Source organism: Patella vulgata, chromosome 4 (assembly GCF_932274485.2).
Source record: "Patella vulgata chromosome 4, xgPatVulg1.2, whole genome shotgun sequence".
Classification (NCBI taxonomy): Eukaryota; Metazoa; Mollusca; class Gastropoda; family Patellidae; genus Patella; species Patella vulgata.
The window spans coordinates 26,207,717-26,223,251 of NC_065882.2; positions in this window are offsets into that span (position 1 = coordinate 26,207,717).

Genomic DNA, 15,535 nt, shown 5'->3' on the forward strand with positions numbered 1-15,535 from the left:
CGCACTATGGCCTACCATTATATCGAATTCCAACTACCAAGGGATATTTTACGTGCCAGGCCCTCTGTCCAGCACAACTGACAAGACCTCGTCGGAAAATCTGGATGAACTTTCTCGTCCAATGAAGGGATCGAACACCCAGCTTTCGGGTTACCGAACCAACGTCTTACCTGCCTAGACACTGCGACTCCCCCGCAAAATATCAAGCACCAAAAACAATGGATCGAGGCCTAGATGATTACACACTATGAAAGCCTCATACGCCCCCCCCCCCCCACGTCTCTTATTTTGTTTTACAAATAATTTCAGAATCAATAAAATGATATCAATGATGTTTGATACGACTGAAAAATAACATGTATAGCATTGATTAAACAACATAGGTAGTAATGAGAAATATTACATATTGAATCCGTCTTAATGATAGCGTAGATTTACTCAATGCGTTCTTTCCAATAGATCATCATTTAACTTGAAACAAGGGAAACAGTCGATCGAAGAAAACAGATTTTTAAAAAAAAAAAAAACAGGTTTCAATGTGACAGTAGTGCTTCGGTCATGCATTTACCTCCGAGAGTGCCATCCTTTCTTTGAAAGTAATGATTGTGCCAAATTTGAACAAATTCCATCTAGATTCGCGGCCTGTAGGTAGAGTGTTGACAGATCAAATGTAAAAAAAACAAAAAAAACAAAAACCCCAGACCTATAAAAATATATTTTCTTAAACTCTTTTAACTTTGAAATTATATTGTTTTCACATGTGCTAAGTGTTTTAGCGAATATTTATAGAAGGGTCTTGTAGATAAAGACTATAGCGCATGTGCAGTTTTAAACTTCCGAGACGACAAGTCGACGATACGACAGTTTGGTTTTGTCTTATCATCGACTTGTCGACTTGTCGTGGCGATAAGTCGATGATACGACAGCACGACAAAATAAGGTCGATGATACGACAAAATCAGACGATCTTACGACAGTTTGTTCTGTCGTAAGATCGCCCGATTTTATCGTAAGATCGTGTGATTTTGTCGTGCCGTCGTATCATCGACTTGTCGTCTCGGAAGTTTAAACTGCACAGTGCACATGCGCTATAGTCTTAATCTACAAGACCCTTTCTATAACTATTCACTAAAACACTTAGCACATGTGAAAATAATATAATTTCAAAATTAAAATAGTTTTAGAAAATATATTTTTATAGGTCTGGTTTTTTTTTTACGTTTTATCTGTCAACACTTTACCTACAGGCCGCGAATCTAGATGGACTTTGTTCAAATCTGGCACAATCATTACTTTCAAAGAAAGGATGACACCCACAGATGTAAATGCATGACCGAACCACTACTATCATATTGAAACTTGTTTTTTAAAATCTTTTTTTCTTCGATCGGCTGCTTCCCTTGTTTTCAAGTTAAATGGTGATCCATTGGAAGGAACATTTTGAGTAAATGTATCATTGATACGGATTCAAAATGTAATATTTACTACCCTAAATGTATCATTGATACGGATTCAAAATGTAATATTTACTACCCTATGTTGTTTAATCAATTTTAGACACATTAATTTCCAGTCGTGTCAAACATCATTGATAGGGACCTAGCATTTTATTGATTCCGAAATTATTTGTTAAACAAAATAAGAGGGGGGGGGGGGTGCGTAGGGGACTTTCGGAGTGTGTTCATAGCTGAAGGCAATACTGGGCCTATTTTTAATCATCTAGGCCCCGATCCCATTAGTGATGCCAAACGGATGAATATGCGATAAGGTCAATAACAGCTGCAAATCGCTTTCTTCACCTCATAAAAAACCTCCCCTGCACTTATTGGGATGGCGTGCTACACCAATGCGGTGATTTTATGTGGTCTGATTTGAGGTTTTATATAATCCCCTTCCCACTCTAATAAAATAAATTGGAAATCTTCTGAAATCGCTTCTAAACTATCGCTTCAGTAATCTATAAGTATTGGTGGGTGTCGTACACGAGGCAATGCATACTTGTTCGATACCTACCGACACCACTTCTTATTCAAGGAATTAACATAGCTGACTCACTTTTGTCCTGCTATTATGATTCTAGATTTTTTGAATGTAATACCAAATATAATTCAATTTTGGGCGCAAAATGTTTCATTTTTTTTTAGAAAACGAATCAACGTTTTCCTATTATCTCTTTTGACGAGTCTTATTTATATGTATCTATGTATATGTATCTGATGTAATGAGTACAGCTGTATTTTTGTGACTTGTAGAAAGAGACTAGGACAATAAGTCGACATCTCGACGTTACGATAAAAATAACACGATGATACGACAGAGTTAAGTGTCGTATGATTGCGTCAATACTGTCGTGATGTCGTGTTGTCGCGCTATGAAAAGGGCGAGATTTAACATGGCCACTATCAGCCACCATAAATAAGATATGGCCCAGTCCGTATTTTGAAACTATGTTATGATTCTCTAATGGTGTATATTAGCAATTTTTACTCCCCGTATGATGGCAGGTCACAGGACTGACGGAACGTTGTAGTTATTTATTTCTGCAAAAAATTGAAATACAATTCAGTTAATTATTTACATCCATGTAGGCTATGTTTTAATTAATGTGTTTTGATTTGTTTATTCATTTCATTTATTTTTTTTAAAAAAAACCTTTATGTTTTTAACTATTCTTTGATATTTACTTTATATTGATATTTGTCGTATTTAATTAGGAAAGTTTTGTTTCAGAGTTTGATATATGTTTATTCATCCATAATGGGATTTTCTTCTTGTTAGTTATGTTTTTGTTTTTTTAAAAAAAAATAAACTAGAAAGAAGCAAGGTGAATGTTTACTATTTGTTAATTTATTATCGATCACTAAGTCCCACAATAAATACTGAATATTAAAGTTAATTGTTTTAGCCCTCATTATGTATCTGGTTATTTAAACAAACATTATACAAGAGCTAAATCTGCCTATTGTAGGTCTTTCTTTAGGCGTAAATGCTATATAAATTATTACTTAGACATTAATTAACTTACCAAGACTATAATTAAGTAGATTTAAATATACTATTCAAAAAAAGTAGGGGATATTTGATTTTTAAGTGTTATTAAAGTCACCTAATGAAACTGACGAAGAAACAAATGAGAAAATGAAATGAAGTTCACATTCATCGATTTATTCCACATGATCGTTAGACTAAGTAAGGCACAGACTGACCATTATAAGGGTAAAATGATACCCGGGGTCAAACAGCAAAGTTACCACAGCATCACAACCAAGTCAGTAACGGGTAAATCCTCCTCTGTTTGCCAAACAAGCATTGATCCGACGTGGCATACTCCTAATGAGACGTCTAAGGTCATTTTGGTCCAGATTGTCCCATTCCTGTTGCAACGCAGCAGCAAGTTCTTGGACATTGGCAGGACGTTGTTGACGTTGACGTAACCTCTGTCCAAGCATGTCCCAGACATGCTCGATGGGGGAGAGGTCGGGACTCAGTGCTGGCCAAGGTAATGTGGTGATGTTCTGTTGTTGGAGGTAACCTGTAACGATCCTGGCCCTGTGACATCTTGCGTTGTCATCCTGGAAGATGAAACTGCGGCCATGACGTCGTGCGAACGGCACAGCATGGACTGCCAAGATGTTGTCCCGGTAGTACTGGCCTGTAACACGCCCTGCAACAACATGTAAAGCCGTTCTTCCAGCAACAGTGATGCCTCCCCACACCATAACAGAACCACCCCCAAATCGATCATGTCTGATGACGTTAACGTCTTGGAAGCGCTCGTTTCGACGACGCCACACCCTCCTACGTCTGTCCAAAAAATCAACAGTGAACCTTGACTCATCTGAAAATATCACATTGCTCCAGCGTCGATTATCCCAGTGTTGACGATCCCTACACCAAAGACGTCTTGCCTGAATGTGATGATCTCTCAAACAAGGGATCACGCGAGGACGTCGGGCGCGAAGGTGACCCCTATGCAGTCGATTCCGAATCGTCTGGCCACTCACTCACACCAGTGTCTGTTTGAAGACGAGCGCTGATCTGATTTGCTGTGATGACACGATTTCTCAAGGCCAAGGTACGGATAAATCGATCCTGGGCTTGAGTTGTCGCCCTTGGTCAACCTGAGCGTGGTCTGTCCTGTACAGATTGTGTATCACGGTATCTGGACCATAGCCTGCTTATGACAGACTGAGAAACATTCATCGTCCGCGCCACAACCGCCTGTGTTGTGCCGATCTGTAGCATGCCAAGGGCACGTAACCTTTCATTTTGGGTAAGCCGACGCATATCAAAATTTGTTTTCTGGTCACTAAAACAATTAAACTGATGTTTCCACCCTGGAATTCAATGCCACAATGACTGTAACATTCAAAGTCAGAGTCGTGCAAATCTTGGGTTGGACCCCCATGATGATCCCAAGCATCACCTGCATTCCATGCGGTAGCTATTGGTGCGTTTGTGCGTCACATGTAACGGGAAATGTTTCTTCTGTTAGGTTCTATAGTGACTTTTTTCGTAGTCATTTGCATATTTTAGTATTATGCCCCCAAAATCAAATATCCCCTACTTTTTTTGAATAGTATACGTTTTGTAGTAGATGCGGTTACCGTAGATATGGATAATCGAGACTTTGGTTATTACCGTAAAAATGTCAATAATCACCATCGAGGTTAGCTTATAATTGCATTGCCGTAAAGTAGGCTCAGAGTGAAGTAATTTGACTGAAATTTTCAGCATATTCTCTTTTCATTATCTAGTTTTTAACTATTATAGCGAGAACTGTTAGCTCTTCATTTAATCTTACCTAATGCCACTTAAATGCTTGTTTTATTCTGCTTTGGTTTTAACATAACGCTAACGCTACAATATACGTCCACATTCCAATTCTGCTTTGATTGACAAGGTACTTTGTCAAGAAGGCTAGGCTTTTGGTTTGTTTAGCGTTGAGGGTCGTGCATCAACATCAATAGTTCCTGTCCTTAGAGTATAACTTATTAATAAGTATACCAAGATAATGCATTCAGAATTGTGCCTTTCACATTCCAAAGGCAAAAAGTGGGCGTGACTCTGCTCCTGGGGGTTGAGACATTCACCAAAATCAATAGTGGACTCCCTAAGGCAATAAGGCATTGCGCGGACGTTCGTGAAAGCATTTGCGAATAACGTGTAGTATTTAGCTAAAAAAAAACCAACAGATTTTAAAACCAGGCGTATTGAACAGTAGAGAATTAGATTTATTTATATCAATATACGTATAGGCTTTACGGGTCTAAATATTGAGAGCATGTGCAACGATAGTCTTCTTACGCCACGGTCTAACCGATCCGGATGACGATAGATATATCACGCACGCCTGTCTGTCTGAATCTCACTCCCAGTCCTTTAAAAGATTGACAGTAGTGAAAGATTTGAAAATAAAGTACTTGGGACACATCGATTCTTACCTCAGATGATCTGCCGAAAAGTGCAAACTGCGAATGATGTACAATAAGGAAAGTGTCATTTGATGACTGAGATTCCTTGGTTTCACGCACGTTTTGTATTCCGCTTAAAATTAGAAGTATCGGGTACCGGACGTTTCGCCGAAACGAAATGAATAGACTTAACCTTGCCAAAGTCATGAAAAAATAGTTGGAGTCTACACATGTCAAATGCATTTGCATTTCTCAAAATACTGTAAACTGTGGTAATTTGATCTAGTCTAAACTTTTCAATTTCTACTGTCCGTTGGGGTTTGCTATTTTTATTATTAATCAATTATTAATAATAAATTTGGGACTAAATTTTAATGACGAATGACACCCAAACAAATAACCGGTATAAATGCTTGTAACACTTTTATTAATTTTCTCTGGTTACAAAGCGTTCTGAAACGTCAACAAATAACCGGCATAAATGCTTCTAACACTTATTAATTTTCTCTGGTTACAAAGCGTTCTGAAAAATAAGTTTAACAAAGGCTATCAGAAAACACTCACAAAAACCCGAATTTTACATGGGAGACAACTCTTTAAAGCATATCACGCCGAATTTTACATGGGAGACAACTCTTTAAAGCATATCACGCCAGTTTGACATTGTTAGACGGAGTTATCTCCTCCGAACCAAGTGAAACCGAAGTCTGAAATTAAATCCCAATCTGACAAAAGTACTTAATATTCTTAAAAGACAAATTATTAATAATAAATTTGGTACTAAATTATAATAACGAATGACACCCAAACATAAGACTTTTTAAAAATGTACATCCTGAAAACGCACATGTACTTGCAGTTACATGAATTTATAATTTATTTAGTGTGAGAGAGAGAGAGAGAGAGAGAGAGACATTGTCATTGCAGTACCAAAAGGTCTTTAGCAGTGGGAGGAAAGGGGGAGAAAACGGTGGTTTGAAACGTCAACAAATAACCGGTATAAATACTTCTAACACTTACAAAGCGTTCTGAAAAATAAGTTGAACAAAGGCTCTCAGAAACCACTCACAAAAACCCGAATGTTACATGGGTGACAACTATTTAAAGCATATCACGTCAGTTTGACATTGTTAAATGGAGTTTGACATTGTTAAATGGAGTTATCTCCCCAAAATCGGGCATGCACCCAAAAGAAAAGGGACCAACCTCAGGGTATAAGGAATATGTATTTTAAGTTTCAAGATGATCGATTTAGAATTGTGGCCTGTAGGCGACACACAAAAAGAAAATTGGCATGGCTCTGCCCCTGGGGGTTGGGCATGTAGGGCCTACTCCAAATGATAAGGATGTTCCAAATGATAGGAATGTTCCTTAGGGTACAAAGAATAAGTATATAAAGTGTGGCTCTGCCCCTGGGGGTTGGGCATGTACCCCAAACGATAGGGATGTTCCTTAGGGTACAAAGAATGTGTATGCAAGATTATAAGTTAAGAAATGTGGCCTGTAGACGACAAACAAACAAATACTAGAAATGGGCGTGGCTCTGCCCCTGGGGGTCGGGCATGCACCAAAAACAATAGGGATCTTCCTTGGGGTATAAGGAATAAGTATACCAAGTTTGAAGAAAATCCAGTAAGAATTGCGCCCTGTAGGCGACACAAAGACACACGAAAAGAAAATGGGAAATGGGCGTGGCTCTGCCCCTGGGGGTTGGGCATGTACCCCAAACGATAGGGATGTTCCTTAGGGTACAAAGAATGTGTATGCAAGATTATAAGTTAAGAAATGTGGCCTGTAGACGACAAACAAACAAATACTAGAAATGGGCGTGGCTCTGCCCCTGGGGGTCGGGCATGCACCAAAAACAATAGGGATCTTCCTTGGGGTATAAGGAATAAGTATACCAAGTTTGAAGAAAATCCAGTAAGAATTGCGCCCTGTAGGCGACACAAAGACACACGAAAAGAAAATGGGCGTGGCTCTGCCCCTGGGGGTTGGGCATGCACCCCAAACGATAGGGATGTTCCTTAGGGTACAAAGAATGTGTATGCAAAGTTTCAAGATTATTAGTTAAGAAATGTGGCCTGTAGACGACAAACAAACAAATACTAGAAATGGGCGTGGCTCTGCCCCGGGGGGTCGGGCATGCACCAAAAACAATAGGGATCTTCCTTGGGGTATAAGGAATAAGTATACCAAGTTTGAAGAAAATCCATGAAGAATTGCGCCCTGTAGGCGAACCACAGACACACACACACACACACACACACACACACACACACATACATACATACACACACACACACACACAGACAGGGGCGACGGCATAATACGTTCACATTATGAATGTGGACGTATAAAAAGGTAAGCAAAGCAATAAATGACTGAAGATTCTAATTTTTCCAAAGATTCCCTTTTTTCTCGTGGTTACATACTTGTGCGTTGATCTAAATTTAGACTGCAATGGCGGCACCCAAGCTACTTGGGAGGAGGGGAAAGGTAAGCACGTTCTTATTTTATCACTAAAATGTTTCTTTACATAGCATTGGCGTTCACAGGGACTGACACGACCGTTTAGCAGTAAAATGTTGCCCAGGAAAATTTACTGGGAGTCGAAAAGTTTCCAAAAGGAGCCAATAGGCCCGTTCCTGAACGTAGAGGGCGAGTGTAACTAGGCTGAACTAGTCAATTGCTTTCTAATGGTATTTATATTGTGGCTCTTGTTCGATAATTATGTTCTGTATCTGAGATCAGAACACACAAGGCGATGGAAATGGACTTGAATTAACACGCTAGTCATGACTACTGCAGTCTGATATACTTGATGTTCTGTTCCTGTACATTGTAGCCAACTATTAATTAGAATTATAGATGTGTGGGTTATGATTCTACACTGATAAAATAAAGAAGTAACAGCCATAATCATCGTTATTCTTAGATCCGTTGGTACTAGATCAAAGTATACGACGCAAACAACTTCATTATATATAAAGATAAATATAACAGGAGATCGATTTCGCAAAGATGGTTAATAGGATGAAGATTGTTTTATCTTCAAGGTCCTAGGAACGCTTGAAGCAAGCTTACTATAAACTGATTAATTAATCATTTGATTTATAAATTTGTCAAAGGGAAAGAAATTAAGATATATAAAGATCTAAAGCAACTAATTATTCCGATGCGATTACTAATGTATGACAAAGAATTAAATAGGTAAATCTCAGGAACATCGGGTTGTTGTAAATCCATGTTTATATACGAAATGCAACTACAGTATTACCAAAATGTTGATTATCTGAAGAGCTTAATAAAATAAGCGAAAGTGCTAGTAATCGACAAATAATGTAGTTCTTTTTTCAAAAACTTATATATATACCAAGGCGGCACCACAATTAAGTAATTTAACAATGGGATTCCTTGAGGAAAAACTATACTCAATTGTAGAAATTGAACATGGGGTGGATTACAGATTATATTTAGAAAATCAGTTGAAACGATTCCTAGACGATATATTCTGTATTTGGAATGAACGAATTGGTAACATTGCAATTTGCAAAAAATAATGAATGATTTAGATCTAAATATCAAATTCACAATTGAAACGAACGATCTGCAAATCGCATCCTAGTGAAACGAAGGGGAGAACTCCTTATAACGTATATGTATTCTAAAGAAACAGATACGAAAAACTATCTTTCATGTCACCCACGCCATACCAAAAATAATATACCTTTTTCTTTAGCTAGAAAAATATGCACCATTGTGATAGACGAAGACCTCCGGGTTGTCAGATTAGGTGAGCTAAAAAGAAATTTATTGAAACAGTATTACCCTCTCGAGGTTATAGAAGTTGGGATAAATAAGGCTTTGGCAATTGATATCCAAACACTGAGGGCTACTAAAGCAAAAGACAGTTCGGATAATATCATTACTTTTGTCGCTACTCATAACCCCCAACATCCCAACTTCTTTAAAACAATGTACGAGAGCAGGGCAATCCTGGCATCAAACGACAACCTCAGAATGAAATTTAATAAGGTTCAATTCATTAAATCACAAAGACAGCCACCTAATCTGAAACGTCTCCTAACCAAAGCAAAATTCAATTCATCTATCACAAGGACCGGCTTTTATGTATCTAAATGCCAGGATCTTCGATGTAATTGTGGATCCAATGTATAATTCATTACACCCAAGGCATGTAATTACCTATACTACACATGTGACAGAACATGTCATACTACTATTTATTTTAAATGAAAAATTATTAAAGTTAAAAGTATTGCCTTCAATCAAGTAATCGCACGTTCCAGTTTCCTCGTCCACATTTTGTTACCGCGTACTTTGTTTCGAGGCTATCATATTTTGCTCTTGTTAGCATCTTTTTTAGGCTTGGTGGTTGGCGTTTTGAAGGAATGAACTTTGTTTCACTCAGGATTTTGTTCTTTCGTTCACTACGTGTCAGTAGAGCAAAGTTATCTCGGAGTACATTGGTCAAATTCGGGTTTCGAGGATTGTACGTGGAGATGTATGGTATAATACATATATATAGTATGTATATATATATATATAAGTTGTAACTTCTAGCCTTGTTTGAATTCTACGTGCCTAGACCTCAAGACCCAACTTTTGAAACAGAACATGATCTCGCTCCGCCCGATGGATGCATTACTACAAACACCCAATGATGTCTCGGACTTCGGAGCCCACTCAGCTCCTTATAAAGGAGATAAATGAATCAGCCATAGACTGACCCCTGTATATTACGTGTAGGATAAAGCACGAGGTTGAGGTTATACTGGGGAAAGAAAGCCTGAAGAAAATAACCCGAGAAAAAGAAAAACCGAGGCCTGCAGGCCGAGGTTTTTCTGTCGAGGGTTTGCCGAGGTTTTTCTGTCGAGGGTTTTTTCTGAAGTCTTTCTTCCCAGGCATAACCGTAGTTATAAACCGTCTGTTTACATGTACGCTAGATGAGAATATCCAAGAATTCCTGCAAGAAAAACCTTATATGATGTTTTCATATGGAAAAAAACCTACCCTGGAAGAATAACCTGTTACAGGTTTAAAGAAAAACTTTCAGAAGAATAACCCCAAAATTCCCTGTATATATCCAAAACCTCCCCCGACTTTAAGACCGCAAGTTATTCTGGGCATAGAATATACCCCAAAGATCAAAGAGATTTACCGTTACAGGTTTATAATAGGTACTATCAACCACCATGTACTAATATGGGCCTGCCTGTCCATTGCTCTAAGAATAAGCGGAGGGAGGGGGCCCACAAATGTCGGGTGCCAAATATTTTGACGTCACTCACCCAGTTTATTTGCTGGACACCTAATCAAGACCATCTAACTACGCGAAGCGGGACTTGTATTCAAAGAACGCGATAACCTTATTAGCATTTATAGCATTATTTAAGCTACCCACGTGGACATCGATAACCCAACCAACCTACATGTGGGTCTAATCCATGAAGACACAAAGTTTGACACAGCAAGAATAGACTTTAACCAAGATTTTCATTAACTAATCCTGGCTGGCAATCAAATTACCACGCCTTTAAACTCGTCTAACGTCAACAGTTAAATATCCCAATTAAAAAAAAATATTTCCAAAATACAGCTTTTATGTCAGATCAGATCAAGAATCATGAACCTTATAATAAGATCGGGAAAGCCTATATATTTATACAAATATCAGAAAATCACCAACTGCCTAAAACAAGACCAACGATAGGACACTGTGCGACTTCAAATTTAGACTATCTAATTGTGCGATTGACGTGTGTAAATACGCTTACGCGGCTTCCCATTTTAGCGTTAATCTAACATTGTTAATAAATTGCTGCTTATAAAAATGTTGATATTATTATCATAATAGCGGAAAAAATAACATCTTTTGGGTAAATATACTGTTCATTGAGATATGCTTAAATACGCCTCCTCGTGATGGGAAAATCGAGCAAATCTCACTTTTGCCTTACAACATTGGATTCAATGGCAACCGTTCAAAAAGAAGATAACCACAACTTAAGACGGTAAACTTACCACCAGTCATTTTATATATGAGCACTTGTAGCGACCTTGTATTCTTTTGGGTATATAAATTTCATCAGATTAGGCCTCTCTTAGGAGACTGTGTGGCTATCGCATTGGTCATAATTTACATCTTAAAGCGAAAGCCTCTACCAGTGTGACCACTGTCAAGTTCCTTTGACAGTTAAGCACATCTTGATTGAGCATATTTTTTTATTCAACCGTTGCATCTTATCTGTGATATTTGTGTGCAACAATGTATTGTTATGGTATTATTTAGTTTGTATCGTTAAAATCACCGTATGGTGATATAGAACTTGATTGGTGCTGACGGCCATAAAACTTCTTCTGAGCGACCAACGTTTCATGACGAAAATATCAGTGGTGTTTTGCAGGACATCTGAAAGTAGGGCATGGAGTACAAAATTAAAGTAGCATCAAAATTGCTGTGGACGCACACGGTTATACAACCACTAAAAGACAAAAGACATTTATGGGGTAAAATACCCCAAATTCAAGAGTTTCCTACCATCATGCTTATACAGGACACTAATACACCCTCCCTCCATAATGCAGTATACTATGTATCATAAAGCTCATCCGGTGACGCGTGCAAGATCAAACAAAAAGTAACACGTTTTATTTTATTATATATGCTTTTACAATAGTAAACAACAACAAACAATAATATTTAATGTAAACGCTTCAATTTCACATGAACATACAAAGTACAACTCATCTGTGCCCCCAGTTTAAAAACAGAAAAAACCTATGGATAATTAAGTCTACCAAATTTATTTAATTTAATAAAGGTAGTGTATATATACTGAGCGCCAAAACACATCACTTTTTCCCCCAAATATTTTATTACTAGGTGGTTTTGTATGTATAATATTATGCAATACTATGAACTATTGTTTCACACAATGCTCCCAAACACAAAAAATATCGGCCCGTGTGCAAAAAAAAAAATTGCACGAGATGCACATGAAAACCCCAATATTCACGTGCAGCATTGTGTGTGAGCCCTTTAAAAGCATGTTTTCAATTTAATTTGCAGTATATGAACTGTGAAACGTCAATCTGTCGTAATTTGTTGTTGGACGTATGAAGGAATCGAGCTAGAGATGCCGAGACTTACTGAAAATCAATGGAATGAAGCCATGGGAATGTCCAGGGCTGGCATGTCTACACGTGCTATTGCCAGACACTTCAATTGTCATCAGTCCACTATTGTAAGGTTGGTGGAACGTGTTCGAGTTACTGGATCAACACGTGACTGTCAACGTCCTGGTTACAACCCAGGCTCAAGACCGCTACATCCAGGTCACTCATCTGCGTGACAGATTCCGCCCAGCAACTCAAACAGGTGCAGCAGTCGTCGGAAGACAAGGACCAGTAAGTGCCAGCACCGTAAGACGTCGTCTAAGAGAAGTAGGACTCCGTGCACGACGACCTTATGTTGGAGCTATCCTCAGGGACCATCACCGTCAGCGGCGTTTGATATGGGCTCAAGGACACCAGACATGGAGAAGAGTAGACTGGCAAAGTGTGCTCTTCAGTGATGAGAGTCGCTTTCATCTTTATCACGCTGATGGCCGTCAACGTGTGTGGAGACGTCTTGGGGAACGTCTTGCAGACTGCTGCGTCTTGGAAACGAATCGATGGGGTGAGGGAAGTGTAATGGTGTGGGGAGGCTTCACATTTCATCACCGGACCGCCCTAAACATTTGCTGGGGTCGCGTTAATGCTGTAGCCTACCGTGATGATGGCCCGAGGAGGACACACGGGCGACTGACATCTGTGTCGTACTTTTGGTTTTGACCCCTCTGACTTTGTACCCTTGATTACAGATTAAACATCCATAAGTGTACAATTGTGTTGTTATTGATGTGTTCCCATTTGAATATTGTTCACAATAAGAAGCAAAATAAATAAGATATGTTTACAGGATCATTTTGTTACACGAAAATCTAAGTGATGCGTTTTCAATGGCGCTCAGTAATTAATCTTTATGCACTATTGGGTGGGAAATGGTTGATATGTGAGAAGTTAATTACGATTTATTATATTCAACATATATAGCACAATAAAGCATATGTATATATAATTATGGAAGCCTATAACTACAATTTGTAATGTCTACTTTTTGTCCCTTCAGAATGGAAAATTAAGAGATAAACCCAACCCGATATTATGACTTCTACTTTTCGAGTTGCATTTTGACTTGTCTAGTGTGATGTCGACTTTGTCATTTTTTTGTATTTATTCATGTCAGTAAGAAGTGGCCAACACACTACAAAGCGAAAATGCAACCCTAAAAGAAGAAATTGGAAAATTAACACAGCGCAATATTAGGGACCTATCATTTTTGCTTGATGTTGTCATCACGCTAAACAAGCCAAAATGCAACTCGAATAGTAGAAGTCCCGACAAAACAAGGAGCGCAATTATCGCGGTGTGTTTATTTCTTAATTTCGTTTTTTTTAAGTCGAGTTTAGTCTCGGTCACCAAGAAACTCCTAGTCTTCGACGTACGGAGGGTCTGGGACCGTTGTCAATATTTGATAAAAAAAAAGTCCATTGCCCTTTCGTAATCAGGAGTTTGGCTTTTAACGTGGTTGATTATCCAGTATCTTTGGCCAAGTTCAGTAAGAGTTGCGCCCCTTCCCGCAATAAATCCCATAATTCTTGCATTAATATAAACAAACATAATTCGTGATGACGAATTAGGATTAATTTTAAAAAATATATATATATGTCCCATGAAGAGAAATTTTACAATAAAAAAAAATTAACGAGTGTTGGATATTGAACTGGCAATGCAATCAAATGGATTTTTTGAAATGACATTCTTATATTAATTTCATTGGCATCAACATTTTGTTTTAGGACTAGTTAACTCCCTTAGACTTTGTCTATGATAATGTAAATAGTCTGGAGGCTCAGCGCGGGGGGGGGGGGGGGTGGTGTCCATCAAATGGGCACAAAACCAGACCCAACTTTTCTAGAGTAAAATTTTGCGTAGAATACGATGCCGAGTGGTAATCAGTCCGGCGTTGGGGCGTTTTCGAGATATTCGGGGTCAAAGGTCAAATGGGTTCATTTGCACTGAAAGTGAATGCGCGGTCATTCTTGTATCATGAAAATAAGCTGAAAATGATCGAAAGTAATCACACTTTCAATAAAAATGTAAACTTGCTAAATTCACCTTTGTTCTTTGTGACCCCAGACGTCAAAAGGTCACATTTTCCGTTTAAGCACTAGGAAGATTTAAAGTAATAAATGTCGGCGTAAAATATAAAAAATAAAGCGAAACCTGTTCTAATTAATAATAGGAACATTTAAAATTTATTTTTAGGTGGTCTTAGCACCAATCTTTTACTTTGAAACGTCGAAAATGATCTTGCATAACAGAACCAAAACAGTAAAAACTGTTAAATCAAAATCTCTCCGAATTAGTTTTACAACGAATGCTATACATAATGGTACTTGTTGTCTGAAACAAGCCAACAGTGAGGCTGATGTCCCCCGCCGAAATAGGAAAATAATTAGAGGACACATATAAAAATCAAATTGCGTATCGCTCTGCTTACCCTGAGCAGAAAATGCTCATTATCAAACTTAGTCAAGGTATTACTGTAATGAAACTATACACCAAGTTTCATCAATCTCACTTAATTAGAACTAAAGTTATCGTGTCCCAAAGCATCAACCAATCAAATTGCTTATCTCTGCTTACCCTAAGCGGAAAATGCTCATCTTCGAACTCCATCAAGGCATTGACCTAATCAACACATACACCAAGTTTGAACATTCTAGCTCAATTAGGAAGAGAGTTATCGTGCCCCAAAGTATCAACCAATCAAATTGCTTATTTCTGCTTACCCTAAGCGGAAAATGCTCATTTTCGAACTCCATCAAGGCATTGACCTAATAAACACATACACCAAGTTTGAACATTCTAGCTCAATTAAAAGTTATCGTGTCCCAAAGCATCAACCAATCAAATTGCTTATCTCTGCTTACCCTAAGCGGAAAATGCTCATCTTCGAACTCCATCAAGGCATTGACCTAATCAACACA